This window comes from Pithys albifrons, chromosome 7 (assembly GCF_047495875.1).
Source record: "Pithys albifrons albifrons isolate INPA30051 chromosome 7, PitAlb_v1, whole genome shotgun sequence".
Classification (NCBI taxonomy): Eukaryota; Metazoa; Chordata; class Aves; order Passeriformes; family Thamnophilidae; genus Pithys; species Pithys albifrons.
In genome coordinates this window covers 47984565-47997550 of record NC_092464.1, presented here as the reverse complement: position 1 = coordinate 47997550, position 12986 = coordinate 47984565, and the positions used below count along the sequence as shown (strand labels likewise).

Genomic DNA, 12986 nt, shown 5'->3' with positions numbered 1-12986 from the left:
TAATGGGGAAAAATGGATAAAATGGAGCTAGTCCAGCAAAGGGCCACCAATAGGATTAAGGATGATGGAGCATGTGGTATTCGAGGAGAATGGGAAGGAACCAGACTTGTTCATCCTAGAAAAGGTGGGGCCATGAGGGTGGATCTACTTCCGTTGTTTGACAAGAAGCTGAGAAAATGCATTACCCTTCTCAGAAGGGTACAGAGAAAGAAGAAGAGAGAAGTTTCAATGAAGGAAACTGTTAGCATGCAAGGATAAAATACTCCCAACTGCTTATATTGCTGCAGCACTGGAATCAATTGCACAGAGAGATTATGGAATCTTCATCCTTGAAGAAACTCAAAACTTGCCCAAACTTGCCCTGACGAACCTGACTTAAATGTGAAGTTAGCTCTGCTGTGTCTGCAGGACTTGATGATGCCTAAAACTTTCTAGCAAACTGAATTACTTTGTAGTTTTATGTGTAAAAATTACCTTCTTATCCACTATGAAATAGGGAGAAACAGTAATTCATATAATTAATCATCATTGAAACAAACTTATATGCAGCATCAGCCAATTTCATAAATTTTTTTCTAGTGTTAGCTAAAGTGCAAGAGATCCTTGTGATGAATTCAGTAGCCACTTTGAGAAGTCAGACTTTCCCCATTACTGTGGTGTTCCCTTTGAAGCAGTTTTTACTTGTCTTAGCTCTGACAGCTCAACTGTTATTACTCAGGGGCATTTAAGTTCCTTCAGAAATTTCTTTCAGAATTTGAAAGCACTTCCTCAAATTATTCTTGCTAACATTTACAAAAGTATGTTTACAAAATACTACTTGCTACTCCTGCAGCTCAGCTGACGTGGTAACTTGTCTAACCACAGTAAATCATTAGCTTATTTGAACCCTAATGCTTAAAGAAGACCATGTGTATAGAAGTTGCAGAGTGAGGTTTGGCTACTAGTGAATTGGGTTTGGGGGTCTTGTTGTTTTGTGGTTGGTTGTTGGGGCTCTTGGGGTTTTTACAAATGCTTGTCTTGTACATGAACTTTTGTATTAGCTAAAGATCTGTTGCTTACAGGTTATAGCTTCATGTACAAGCTATCATTTCACCATCCTGGGAAGTTTCGGGTATTTCTTTTAAGCACAGGTGTATGACCAAAGGAGAATACTCTTTAAACTGGTGGAACATAGAGAGGGCAAAAAAAGAGAAAGGAAAGATGATGCTGAGTGATTTTTAATTGGATAACAAGAATACATAAATGATGTCTTGATGCATGTTGCTTGGAAAATTAATGTTAGAGATGGGAACTTAGCCCACAGCTCACTTGTCAGTACTTTAGTGACAGGACACTGTCACTTCTTTTCTCATGTCCTGATACACAATTCTCTTAGCAAGGAGACTTCTCTTTTTCCCTCCACGGTGGAAGTACCTTCCACATTAAAACAAAGTATTTTCCATTCGTTTACATCCCTTAAGGGTTAAGTGGTTAGATGCAGTGTTTGATGCACTTTTGGTGTAAATGGCTGAAATGAAAATATGTGGCAATTTGAGACAGTACTGATGAGGATAAAATGAAAAGATGACATTCACACTGTCTTTTTGTGCACAATATCTCAGGCACACTGTTAGAAGCAGTACAACTTTGAGAGCAATTACAAGAGAACCAGAGCTGTCAAAAATTTTTTTCCTCTCTTCAAATGACCAGGAAGACTATAGACATAGATGACAAATTTAATAATCAACCAGTATTTGTCAGTATGTGTGTATGTGAGCACAGCCTTTGCAATGCTCACAGTGATTACCAAGCCAAACTAGGGCAATGCTGTGCCCACAATAAGCCCAGCACTGCAGCTGGCTTTGGGTGGGTGGGTTTCTGAGACTGCCACAGGGGTTACAGATGCTCCATGCTGGGCAGAAGGTGCACTTGTAAGACAGGAACTTGAATACAGAAACCTGTACGTTCACAGTATCGGGCTTCAGGACAAGCAGTGGTGCTGTTATTGCCAAGGAGAGACTATGCCTCGGTCTTTCTGGAAAAGAAGCCCAGATGTGAAAATTAGTTTCAGGCTACACAGAAATACTGAGCACCACTAGACAGGACAGCAGCTCAAGTGTGGAAGGCAGTCAGACCTCCAGACCTCGCTGTGGGCTGCAGCTTGGAGAGAAAGGTTGTCTACAGTGACAGTATTTTAAAAAGAGTTATAAAAAAGCCTCCAAAAGCTTTGCATATTACAAAGCAAAGCTATTCTGATTAAAACAAGAGGACTGCAGAGAAACCAAGAAAACCAGCAAATCCCTTCTTTCTATTTTTCCAGATTGTACAAAGTGTTATTAAAAAAAAAAAAAGTTAAAAATATATTCAGAAATCAAGAGAAGAAAAACAGTCATAAAAATTGTACAAGCACCATTAAGCTTCAGATATTTCCCTTGGACACATTGCAGTACCTTTTCAAAGCAGCATATGGGGTCTATTCTGGTGGCTCTAATTTTAACATGAATGGGAGTCACATGGAATACTCCTGGCATACTGCTTTGAAAATATATCCCTACATGATTAAGGAAGACTGAAATCTTTTTAAACATCTATTTTTATATTTTTAAAGCCAGTTCTGAAGTGTTTTTAAAGGAAAACATTAATGGAATTAAAATGGTCCAGTCCTGAATAAAGCAGTAATGTAACAGGTGGAAATACTACTGGCTTAGCATTACATGTATGGTTGTGCTTCAGAGGCTGGGAAATGAAGAGTGAGGACAACTTGGAGTTTGTATCCACTGTCACAACTGCCTCTGCATTGCTTGTCTTTTTTAAATTTGTCTTTTCACTTGGAAGACAAAGTAATCATTCCACCTACCATGTGCAAAGAGCAGTGTTCAACAAGGAGAGTAAAAGGCAGGATTTGTCTCTTCGATGGCAACAAACATTGCCATGCTGTGGTATTGACAGCATCTTCAGCTCATGGATGATTGAGGCTGAAGAAATATGTACTCTGAATATTGATTAGGGAGACACTCATTAGCAGGAAGGAAGTTCTGAGCAGATATAGAGTGAGCCAGAACACTGATAGAGCTGGGCCTGGTGTGTGGGCTGAATGTGAAGTGGGGTTGCTGGAGGGAAGTTCAGAGAGTCCTTTCTGACAGCCGGTCCTTCCTACCCATCTTCAGAGAAAACAGCCTTAGCTTAGCAGCTTCTTGAATTGTTTTGAAAAGGGTAAGACAGAAAATGTCCATAAAATCATATTGAGGAATACAGACATGAGCATAGTGAGGAATATGGACAGTCCTCTGGTGTCCTTCCAAAAATGCAGGGAAAGAGGGAAAAGTTACTTCTCCCTTTCTAATACTTTTTCCTTTTTTTCTCTCTCTCTTTTTTTTAAACTGAGAATGTAATGTTTATTTTTATAACTTAAGTTTTGTGTGGGATGCTGCTTTAATGTTTGAGGATCTCCTCTGGTTGTTTGCAATTTCTCATTGCCTGTCTTACTAATATTTATCTATCTTGACATTAGAGACATAAACACAAAAAGATTGCCCACCTTTTATCCTTTTCACTAAATCTTCACCAGTAATGTGTTACATCATGATGCTGAGCTGCCCTGTCCTTCATATTTATTGACCTAGAGTCGGATTTCTACGGTCATTCCAACATAGTTGCCACTTCCCAGACTTAAACATGAGATGATGCAACAGGCAGCATAAGAGGAAGAGTATTTATGTCAGCCTTATTTAAGCAAGACACTTCATTTAAGCAAGTGTATTTATACAGTGAGGTTATTTATATCACATTTGGCAGTGAATGGGCGTGTGTGGGCATGCTTCTGTTGTTCATGCGACATGTGTTTGGGGTGTGTATATTTGGCTGCACGTTTCCATGTACATGCATTGAAAGAGTGGCTGTTGATGTCTTGGAGCAGGGGATGTTTGCAAAGCCCAGCTTAGGGAGGCTTTGAAGTCCATGGGAACAGATGCATGCTGCCAGATGCTGACACAGAATGGGAGTGTCAGTAGCTCATTTTGTGTGCTCTGAATTACCTTATGAGGTATGGGTGATATTGCCCTTTCTAGCTAAAGCTGTGCTCACTCAGTAAATTGCTCCTATTAGAGTATGCTTCCAATAACTATGTGGTAAACAGCTCTAGCTGTTCATTCACTTCATGTGAGCATTGATTTGACTTTCACTCCTGCATGAGGTGGAAGGAGACAGAACACGTTCTTCTCAAGAAAACTGGTTGCGCGTTTGCTTGATCTGGAAACTAGACTTGTGTTTTCTGTTCTCCTCATTAACTGTAGTCTTGGCAATCCCCTTCTGCCACACCAGAGCCTTCCAACACTTACCCTTCCCTGCAAGCCTGTGATGTAAAAGGAGTGTGAAGGGGATGTGATAAATGGTGGGTAGGCACTCATCAACAGCCGTTAAAATAATAGTCTGCAGGTCCTTCAGCAGCAGCTAGGAAGGTGAACCAAGGCCAAGATAACTCTGTAATGGAGTTGTTTTTCAGTATACTCGTTCTAAACATCATCAACTAGCATTATCATTCTGGTCTTAAAGGTGCATAATCACACCAATACAGTGGGTGTCTGTTAGTCTTAAATAACACACAGCAGAAGCTTTTGAAATTAAAACACACACATAGAAAACTCTCCTTGATAAAAATCCTGTTTCTTTTTCCAGAACACCTAGGCAAGTACATACAGGGGTTTTGGAAATCCAGAGATGTTTACTAGTATCATTCATCATGCCAGTCTTAAGGGTCTGTTGGATAAAACCCAAGACCCCTGCTTCAGGTTTCACACTACTAATCTCTTCCCCATTAGCAAGAGAGAGCATGAGTTTTGTGTGAACAGATTTAATCTTCCTGTGCAGCAGATGTGCTGACACATGGGTTTCTGCAGTCAACGGGGTAAATAATCTCCTGTTTATGTAGTTTGTAAGTACCTATTTATGTAATTGACATATTAAAAAATATCATGCATCATTATTTAAAAGGTGAACCATGACAGCAGGAAGACAAGTTCCAATAACTGAGACAGAAGATTTTTTCCTTTATTATAGTTCTTTGGTTTTCTTAAAAGCAGAAAAGTTACAGAAATCATTCTGTTGCCATTTCACATGAGTGAGCAGAGATTTAATCTGCACCTTCCAGAAAAGGAAAACCTCCATGCACTAATGAATAAAATGGAGAGGAGCATGCTTGCAAGAGAGGCAAGGCCGAACACATAGAGTGTAATTTGTTTCAGCAGTGTTAGTACAATGTACATTCTTCAGTGCCTGTCCTCCAGAGACCCAAGCACTAAATGGAAGTCTTAGACTGTTCAGATTGCAGATAAATCCAGCTTCTGTTGCTTCTTTGGCAGTCTGTGCAAAGCATTAGCTAGAGAAGGATCTAAAGATGGAAGAATATTGCAGGTAAAAGGCTGCAGTGATGTGAAATTGTTCTTCCCTGGACATGTGTACTCCAGACCAAGTGACTGAATGAGAAAACTGAGATTACAATGACATGACCGATTTTTTTGTTGTTGTTGCAAAGTGTTTTGATACAAAAATTATTGCATGAAGTTGAACAATGTGAGAAAAGGAGGCATCAGGGAAAATCCTAGCTGCAACTGTGGATGAAGAATATGGGATAGATGTGGCAGATAGATAGTGCTCATGTAGACTGAATGTACTAAAATTTGTAAAACTCACGTGATGATTTCTGAGCCTCTTGCAGTTGCGTATTTGAGTGCCATGTAAGGAATCTTGAATTAGATGATGTGTACTGTGAAACCTTTTGCTGTCTACTGTCTAGATTTATTATAGCTGACTTTAAATTCTTCAGTGCCTTCTCATGCTATATGACTGCAATGTATGTTTAAAATGGCAAGACTTAAAGGTTACAGACAGCTGCGGGGGCTTGTGTATTTTAAGGGCTTTTTTAATATGATAGCTATCCAAAGACAAACTAACTATGATTGCATATGACACCGCCATCAAACCTAAACATCACTTGAGGTTATTTGTCAGATAGGGCTCTGCTGTACCCAGTACCAAGGTTAGAAAAAAATTTTTTTTCTTTTTTTTGTTTGTACATGTATCAAAATCTATCCACCTTCAAATTTGTTCACTGTGTTAAAACAGTCTTCCTCTAAGCAACTCAGTTTTTCTTTCTTTCTTTTTCAGACTAGGTTTCTTACAAGTGGTTATGGTGGCTTTCTTCTTTTGGTTTTGTTGGTTTTTTGGGTTTTAAAGGTGGGGATATTTTGGTTCTGAATCAAAGATGAGGCATTTTATATGTTCTTGGAGTTAACACTGGAGATAGAAAAGGAGCCTACAGTTATGTTGTCTAGACTAGGAAGTCTCCTTTCACTACCCAGACTATGTGTAATCCTCTAGCAATAGGAAAACTGAGAAATATTCATGTCAGTTCCCTTAGCCAATTTCAGGATTGTTTGTAGGCTGCCTTTGGCTTAGCTGAAGAGCTGCAGTTGTCAGAGAAGATGAAGAAGAATGGCAAATTCAACACCCCTAGACAGTCATCATCCAGATTGCTTTTGTGTATGTCCAAGACTGCTGTATGAAATTCTATAAAGCTCTGATTTCATTTGTAGAAGAAAAATGGTGGTTTTCTTTAATGCATGTCCCTGTATCTTGAAGGCTTTTAACATACATATGCATCCTCAGAACGGGGACAACTTGCCCAGTGATGCAGGAAGATACTTGAATGCTCCTTCTGCTCAAAATACGGGGTAAGGTAGTGAACATTGTGTGCATAGTGCTGTTTGGATGGTGGAAATTAAATCTGTCCATGCTTTGCAGAATGAAAGGGTCTTTGGTTTTGTAATTCATGTAGACCTTCTGGGTGCTATGGTGGCAGATCACCTCTGAAGGTCATGTCTAATCTGATTTGCAAAGCTGTGTTTCTGACTGTTTTCAGCAGCTTATATATCACTAGGGTGTTCCTGTTCAGATAATCTTTGTGGTTTGTAGTAAGGCTATCTTAGATGACAGAAAGGATAGATTGCTGTTTATGTTGTGGCACAGCCTTTTCTTTTAAATTTATGTTTATGTATTGCTATCGAAAAACTTCTTTCAGATGCAGTAATATGAGAGAAAACAATAAAACCCCTCAGACTATCTCATTTGAAATAAAGCGTAGGAACCCTCTGATGAAGGGGCATAAAGTTTTCTGATATTAGGATTTGGGAAAAATAAACTGAATATGGCCTTGAAACCCTCTGAAATACTTGTTTTTATTATCTAAAGGCGAGGTCCTAAGTTACACTTCATGAATACAGATGTACAAGGGATATCTGTAGATAATCCTGGAACAAATGAATAGGACTAGCTGTTCATGGTGCAAATCAGCTACTTCTACAAACGGACTTTTGAAAGGGCTGGAAAGTTTACTTAGAATTGGCAGGTAATTTATGGCACTGGAAGAGGAGTCAGCAAGTCTGTGACTTGGGAAGTGTTAGTAGGTAAACCATCTTCCTCTTTAGGTATCTAGGCTAAAAAAGAAAAACCCACGATCTAGAAGGATGAGTAAGTATTATATCACTGCTGATTGTTCCTCAGCTCCTACACGCAAACAGGTCTTAGCCCATGACAGCAAACTGCTGAGAGCTGCTGTCAGATTGACAAGTAGCAGCTTCAGTGTGAAACCTTCCTAGAAATCTTTTATCCTTTTAGTTGAACAGCATCATTTTATCCTGTTACCTTAGAAGACACTTTTCACAAATGTGGTTTATTATGTTGTTTTGAAATTGCCTGGATTTTTCTAGCCTAGAATTTTTGATCTCCCTTAAAAGCTTTCTTGGGTGTCTGTGACCTGTCCTGCTTTAGAGTGTAATGAAATTCTTAGTGTGTTTATTCTCACAACACAACCTTGTGAGGAAAAGAAATGCAATTTACAGGGGAGACTACTGAGAAAAGAAAATGACAAAGGTGAGATTTCTTAATATTAAATCTAGTGGCTTGCTGCCATCAGAAGCAGAAATCTCGGTCACTTCTATCTCTTACCTTTGACAGAAAAAGACCTTAAAAATGGGTCTTCTGAGTTCTTGACTGGTTGCCCTAATCTGGGACACAGTCTTCTCTCTGTCAGGATGTGAAATGCAGATGGGTAGGCTGGGAAACTGGGACAAGGGAAGCTTTCTCCAGATACATCAAAGTTGCACTGATAATCATGTTTTCTTGCAATAGGGCTTTGTTTAGCAAAGCACAGTCTAATGGAGAGTTTTGTACTCTGTATCACACAACAGAAAGGAACAATTTCTTTAATTAGGAACCTCTTCAATTTAATATTGGCTTTTAAAAAAATTCAGTGTAGAGACCCACTAGGAATGTGGCATTTGGTTTTCATTGTCCTCTACCATTTAAATATTTATGTATGGTTTGCATGACTATTTTAAGCTCTTCATATTGACAACACTTCCAGTCCATAAGAGATATGACAATAACATCTAGAAAATATAACATTGGAACACTCATACACAAATGACAGAGTATGCTCCACACTCTTAGACCACTCTCTCCCCTGTGTAACTTAGGTGGAAGGAGGGATGGAAAAGGGAAGGAACTAGACAGATTGCTTTTTTTTCAGCAAGTTCTATCAGCAAATCTAGGCTTTTTAACTAACCCCCTTTCCTTTAAAATTTACTTTGAATATCTTTTCACAGTCTAATATTTCAGAACTGAAATAATGACCACAAAAGCTGGCAAGCTCAAGGTGATCATTATAGTGATGGTGCTGCTCTAAAGGCAAATGAAAAGCCAGAAGAAACACAGCATTGCAAGAAAAGTGAACCTGTGTGGCATCCTGAGCCATTAAAAACACAGTTCTCTCAGAAGCTTATTTCTCTGTCAAGAATTATAATTGAATAACAGATGCCCTGAAAAGCCAAATCTCTGGTGTAGCTCTTGGTTCTTGGCCTTGCTCCTGAGCACTGGACCAACAGGCTTCAAAGAGCTTTCTGGATTGTATTAGACTCAGGCAGAAGACGTTTAACAAGGAGTTGTACAAGTAGATCTTTGTAACTACCTGCCAGGCTCTATCACAGTGTATTTTAAAATGCTGCTATTTACCATGGTAGCGTGGATTTCTGTTATTAGTGAAATACAGAAATATTGGTTTTTTTCAGTAGGTCTTTCACTGTTTATTCTTCTTTTAGTTAAGTAAGTTAAAGTAAGGGTTCATGGAAAAGGTATGTATCCTCATTTTGTCCATCTGAAATTGATTCCTAACATGATACTAATAGAATAACAGTGTCTCATGGTCTGTCTGAGCTTATCCTATTAATATAAATGCATGCATTTGACTTTTCTCCTCATTTTGCAGTTTCAGTAACAAAAAAAAAAATGGAAAGAGCAAAAGATTTTTCCAGTTGTTTCAGAGAAGTCTGAGGAGCACTCAGAAATTGCCCCCAACTGTTAAATCCCTTTGCATTGGTGGTGTAGGAATCTTTCATCTCTATCCAATCTTGCTTCCTTTCTTCTAACCATCTCTCCTCCCTTGTATTGTCAGAGGGTAGGACAGAGTTATTGTCAATGGCTAATAATCCTTTTGTGCACGAAGTTTTCCTGGTGATGTGTTTCATCAGGCCTTGGACAGAACAGGGAATATCCAGTGTAGAATTAGTTGCATGAAGATTCAGGTCACTGTCTGTTGCTGGCAGATGCAGTTTTGGAAGTTTCACCACAGCTATCTCAGATTTTCACCTTGTTTTGGAGAGAGACAATTTATGAAACTGGAAAACAAAATATAGTCTTTTGACAGTAATCTGATCGTCTGCTGGTCCATTACTCAAACTTGAAATATGAATAAGGTATAATTTTTGTCCAAAGGAGGACCAAGAAGATGATCAGAGGACTGGAGAACCTCTCTTATGAAAATAGGCTTGAGAAAGTTGTGGTTGTTCAGCCTAGAGAAGGGGAAGGCTCCAGGGAGAGGTTAGAGCATCTTTCAGTACCTAAAGCAGGGCTAAAAGAGGAGTAGAGTGAGACTTTTTATAAGGGCATGTAAACAGGACAAAGGGTAATGTCCTTAAAGTGAAAGAGGGTTGGTTTAGATGAGGAGGAAATTCTTTACTGTGAGAGTAATGAGGCACTGGAACCAGTTGCCCAGAGAAGATGTGGATGCTCCATCTCTGTCAGTGTTCAAGGCCAGACTGGATGGGGCTTTGAGCAACCTGGTCTAGTAAAAGGTGATCCTGCCCATGGCAGGGGGTTGGAACTAAATGATCTTTAAGAGCCCTTACATTCTATGATTCTATGATTAGGGTACACAGAGAATGTACCTCCTTAGCATATGAATTCATACAAGTGGATACTCCTGGGGTACATATGTGCACATACAGATATGTGTTGTGTTGTGTTTGCTCAGGGAGAAAGTCAACATGTACACAGCTCTGTCTGCGTGTACATTCCCAGCATGTCTCAAGAGAAAGCAAACTCAAAATCAAATAAGCAGTGAGAGCAGAAGGGAAAAAAGATGAGATTGCAGTTGATTATGAGCCTGGCAGCAGATGTGCTACACAAATCCAGCCCGCTGCATCCAGGCTGTTTCCATGGCAATGGAGCGAGTAATTGTGGAGCTCCGGCGCACTCCCCCGCGGCCCCCGCCAAGGTGGACGCGGGTGCCGGGTCCCCACCAACGCTTCCTCTGCCCCAAGAGCTCCGGGCTCTGGGACAAAACGAGCAGGAGGAGGAGGGGAGCCCCAGAGATGGGGGAGCTCTGATTTATTTATGCCTCCCGTTTGATGGTGGGATGCGAGAGAAGCAGCGGCGCTCTTCCTCGGGAATATGGTCTCCTAAGATGCTAAATAAATGGGCAGGAGTTTCCCTGCCGCGGGATTGGGCTGCCATTGGCTGCTGCTGCCCGCCTGTGCCAATGGGAGCCCGTCGGCCACCCGCCACATAAGCAAAGCTACACGCTCAGCCCAGCGGCGCGGGGACCGGGAGCGGGCAAAGGTGCGCGAAGGAGGGGGCTGCTCCTCTCACATGGCTACAACGAGGACGGGGCTCCTTGGAGAGCTTCGCCAGAGACCATCTGCTGCCCGTGCGCATTGTGCCTTCCGCAAAAAGCAGCATTAAGTCATTCGCTCGCTATCGTGTGGGAGGTGAATTTGTCATCGGGAATGATGGAGCTACGAGATCTCTGTAAGTAAATATGTGTGCTTTATCCTGCTGTTTTAGCCTGGGCATAGATCAATAAACGGTGTCTAGGAATAGCACAAACAAATCGGTTACAACTGTAAACAGCGTGAAGGATTCCTCAGATTTGTTTTGCATGTAGCGAGATGTGTTCTTCCTAATGGTTCCAGGCACTGGACAAACTAGTCAGCTGTTTGCATTGCCTTGGGTGTTTTTTTAGCCTAATTAAGATTAGTGTGTGGAAGGATGCTGTGCTCTCTGGGGCATCACCTCTGTGTTTGAAAAGGAAAGCCAACTACATGGAGCAGAATCTTACAGGCAAAAAACTCTAAGGTGCCCACATATAGTCACCAGCATTTGTGGTGTCAGTATAATAATAGCAGGTGTGTTATTACAGTGGTCAAATGCTAGTTCAGACCCTGAGCCAAGAAAACACAAGTTGCATTCATCACCGTGTTCAGAAAAAAAAAAAGTCATTGCTTTTCCTACCCTTCATGTTCTTTTTTCTTTTTTTTTTTTTTTTTGGTCAAAATTAATTTCTTCTTTGGAGAAGGCTTTTAAAAACACATTTAATTCAAAAGCTTTCCTGTTTGTTTATGAAACCCGTGAGTACATGAGAAGTGTGGAGAGTTTGCTTTTCGCCATTGAGGGGCATGTGTTAGAAGTTGATTCCTTTGCCTGTTGGGACTCTGCTTTTGATTCTGTAAAGCAGAAATGGTATATTTAGAAGGGGGAGGGTGTGTGTGTACAAATCTGTCCCTCTGTAACTCTGTGGGGTTACTTCAGTTACACCAGCCTTGAATTCAGCTCAGTATTGTTCATGTTTTATCAGGTATTTGCCGTTAGACAGGGAGCTTTGCTGCATGGAGCTTGTGGATGACTCTGCTTAACCCTCTCAGAGATTGTAGTCATCTTATCTGGTTTATAAAAATATATGGGGAAAAGGACAGAAAAAGGAACAAATAGATTTTAAAAAACCTTTTATATTTTGACCCTGTGCTTGAGCTAGTCATGTGTATCAGGAATTTTATAGTAAGCAAACTCGATGCAAACACCATAGGAAGCTGACTGCTTTTTAGTTATCCATTTTTGGTGTCTTGTGTTCATTTTAGAACTTAACATGCAGCTTCATTTCCCAGCATTAGGAGCTGCTGTGAAGTCACATTGCTGCCTGGGAATCTCAGGCTGAGGGTGTGTATTTTTTTTTAGATATGGTTTAACTGGTCAGCTTTGCTTTTGAGATACTGCCTTGCAAGTTGTGGCAGAAGGTGTGTATGTGGAGCTTATCCCCTCAGTTAAAGCATTGCCTCAGATTTGATGCCAAAAGGAGTTGTCAGTGTTTTCAAGAACTGTTGGATCAATATAAATTTTAAAAAATATGGAACATAGAATTCAGTGGATCGATACAGGGAGTGTCTGTTGGTCACAGCTGTGTAAAGCTCCTCTGTGTAGTTTTGAGTGTTCAACTCGATGCATCACAAATGCAGGAAACCCCCTGATTAATCTTGAATTATTGCTTTTTCTGAAGACATAAGTCACTCTTCCCTATATTTCCCAGGGGGGTTCAGGTTGCCTTTTATTGAAATGATGGCCCCAGACATCTTATGGCACTGGACTTAAAAACAACAGAATTTTTCTAAGGTATGCGAAAAAGAGATAACTGTTAGCTGTTATTGCAATACTTATTTTGTTTAGCAGTGATGAAAGTGCCAAGAATGATTTTTTTTTTAATGAAGCAGATATTTAGCTGCTATGTCACCTTCCCCAGAGTCTTGTATCATTCATTTGTATTTGCTTGGCACTGGTGTAGCTGAAAATCCCATCGCGTACAGCAAAGAGATGTGCCAACTCCCCGTCTTGGAGGTGGATGCTTT

The 12986-nt window shown here is 40.3% G+C and overlaps 1 protein-coding gene across 5 annotated transcripts in view; it reads left to right on the top strand.

Moving 5' to 3' along the window:
* Positions 1–12986, top strand: part of ELMO1 (engulfment and cell motility 1) — a 299792-nt gene that overhangs the window by 206649 nt on the left and 80157 nt on the right. Inside the window, exon 1 of one of the 5 annotated variants that reach the window (XM_071561432.1) lies at positions 10612–11118. The exons of the other annotated variants lie outside the window; for them this stretch is intronic. The gene's annotated coding sequence lies outside the window, so the exon portion shown is untranslated. Of the gene's footprint in view, positions 1–10611; positions 11119–12986 lie in introns of those variants that run through there. 5 annotated transcript variants of the gene reach the window in all.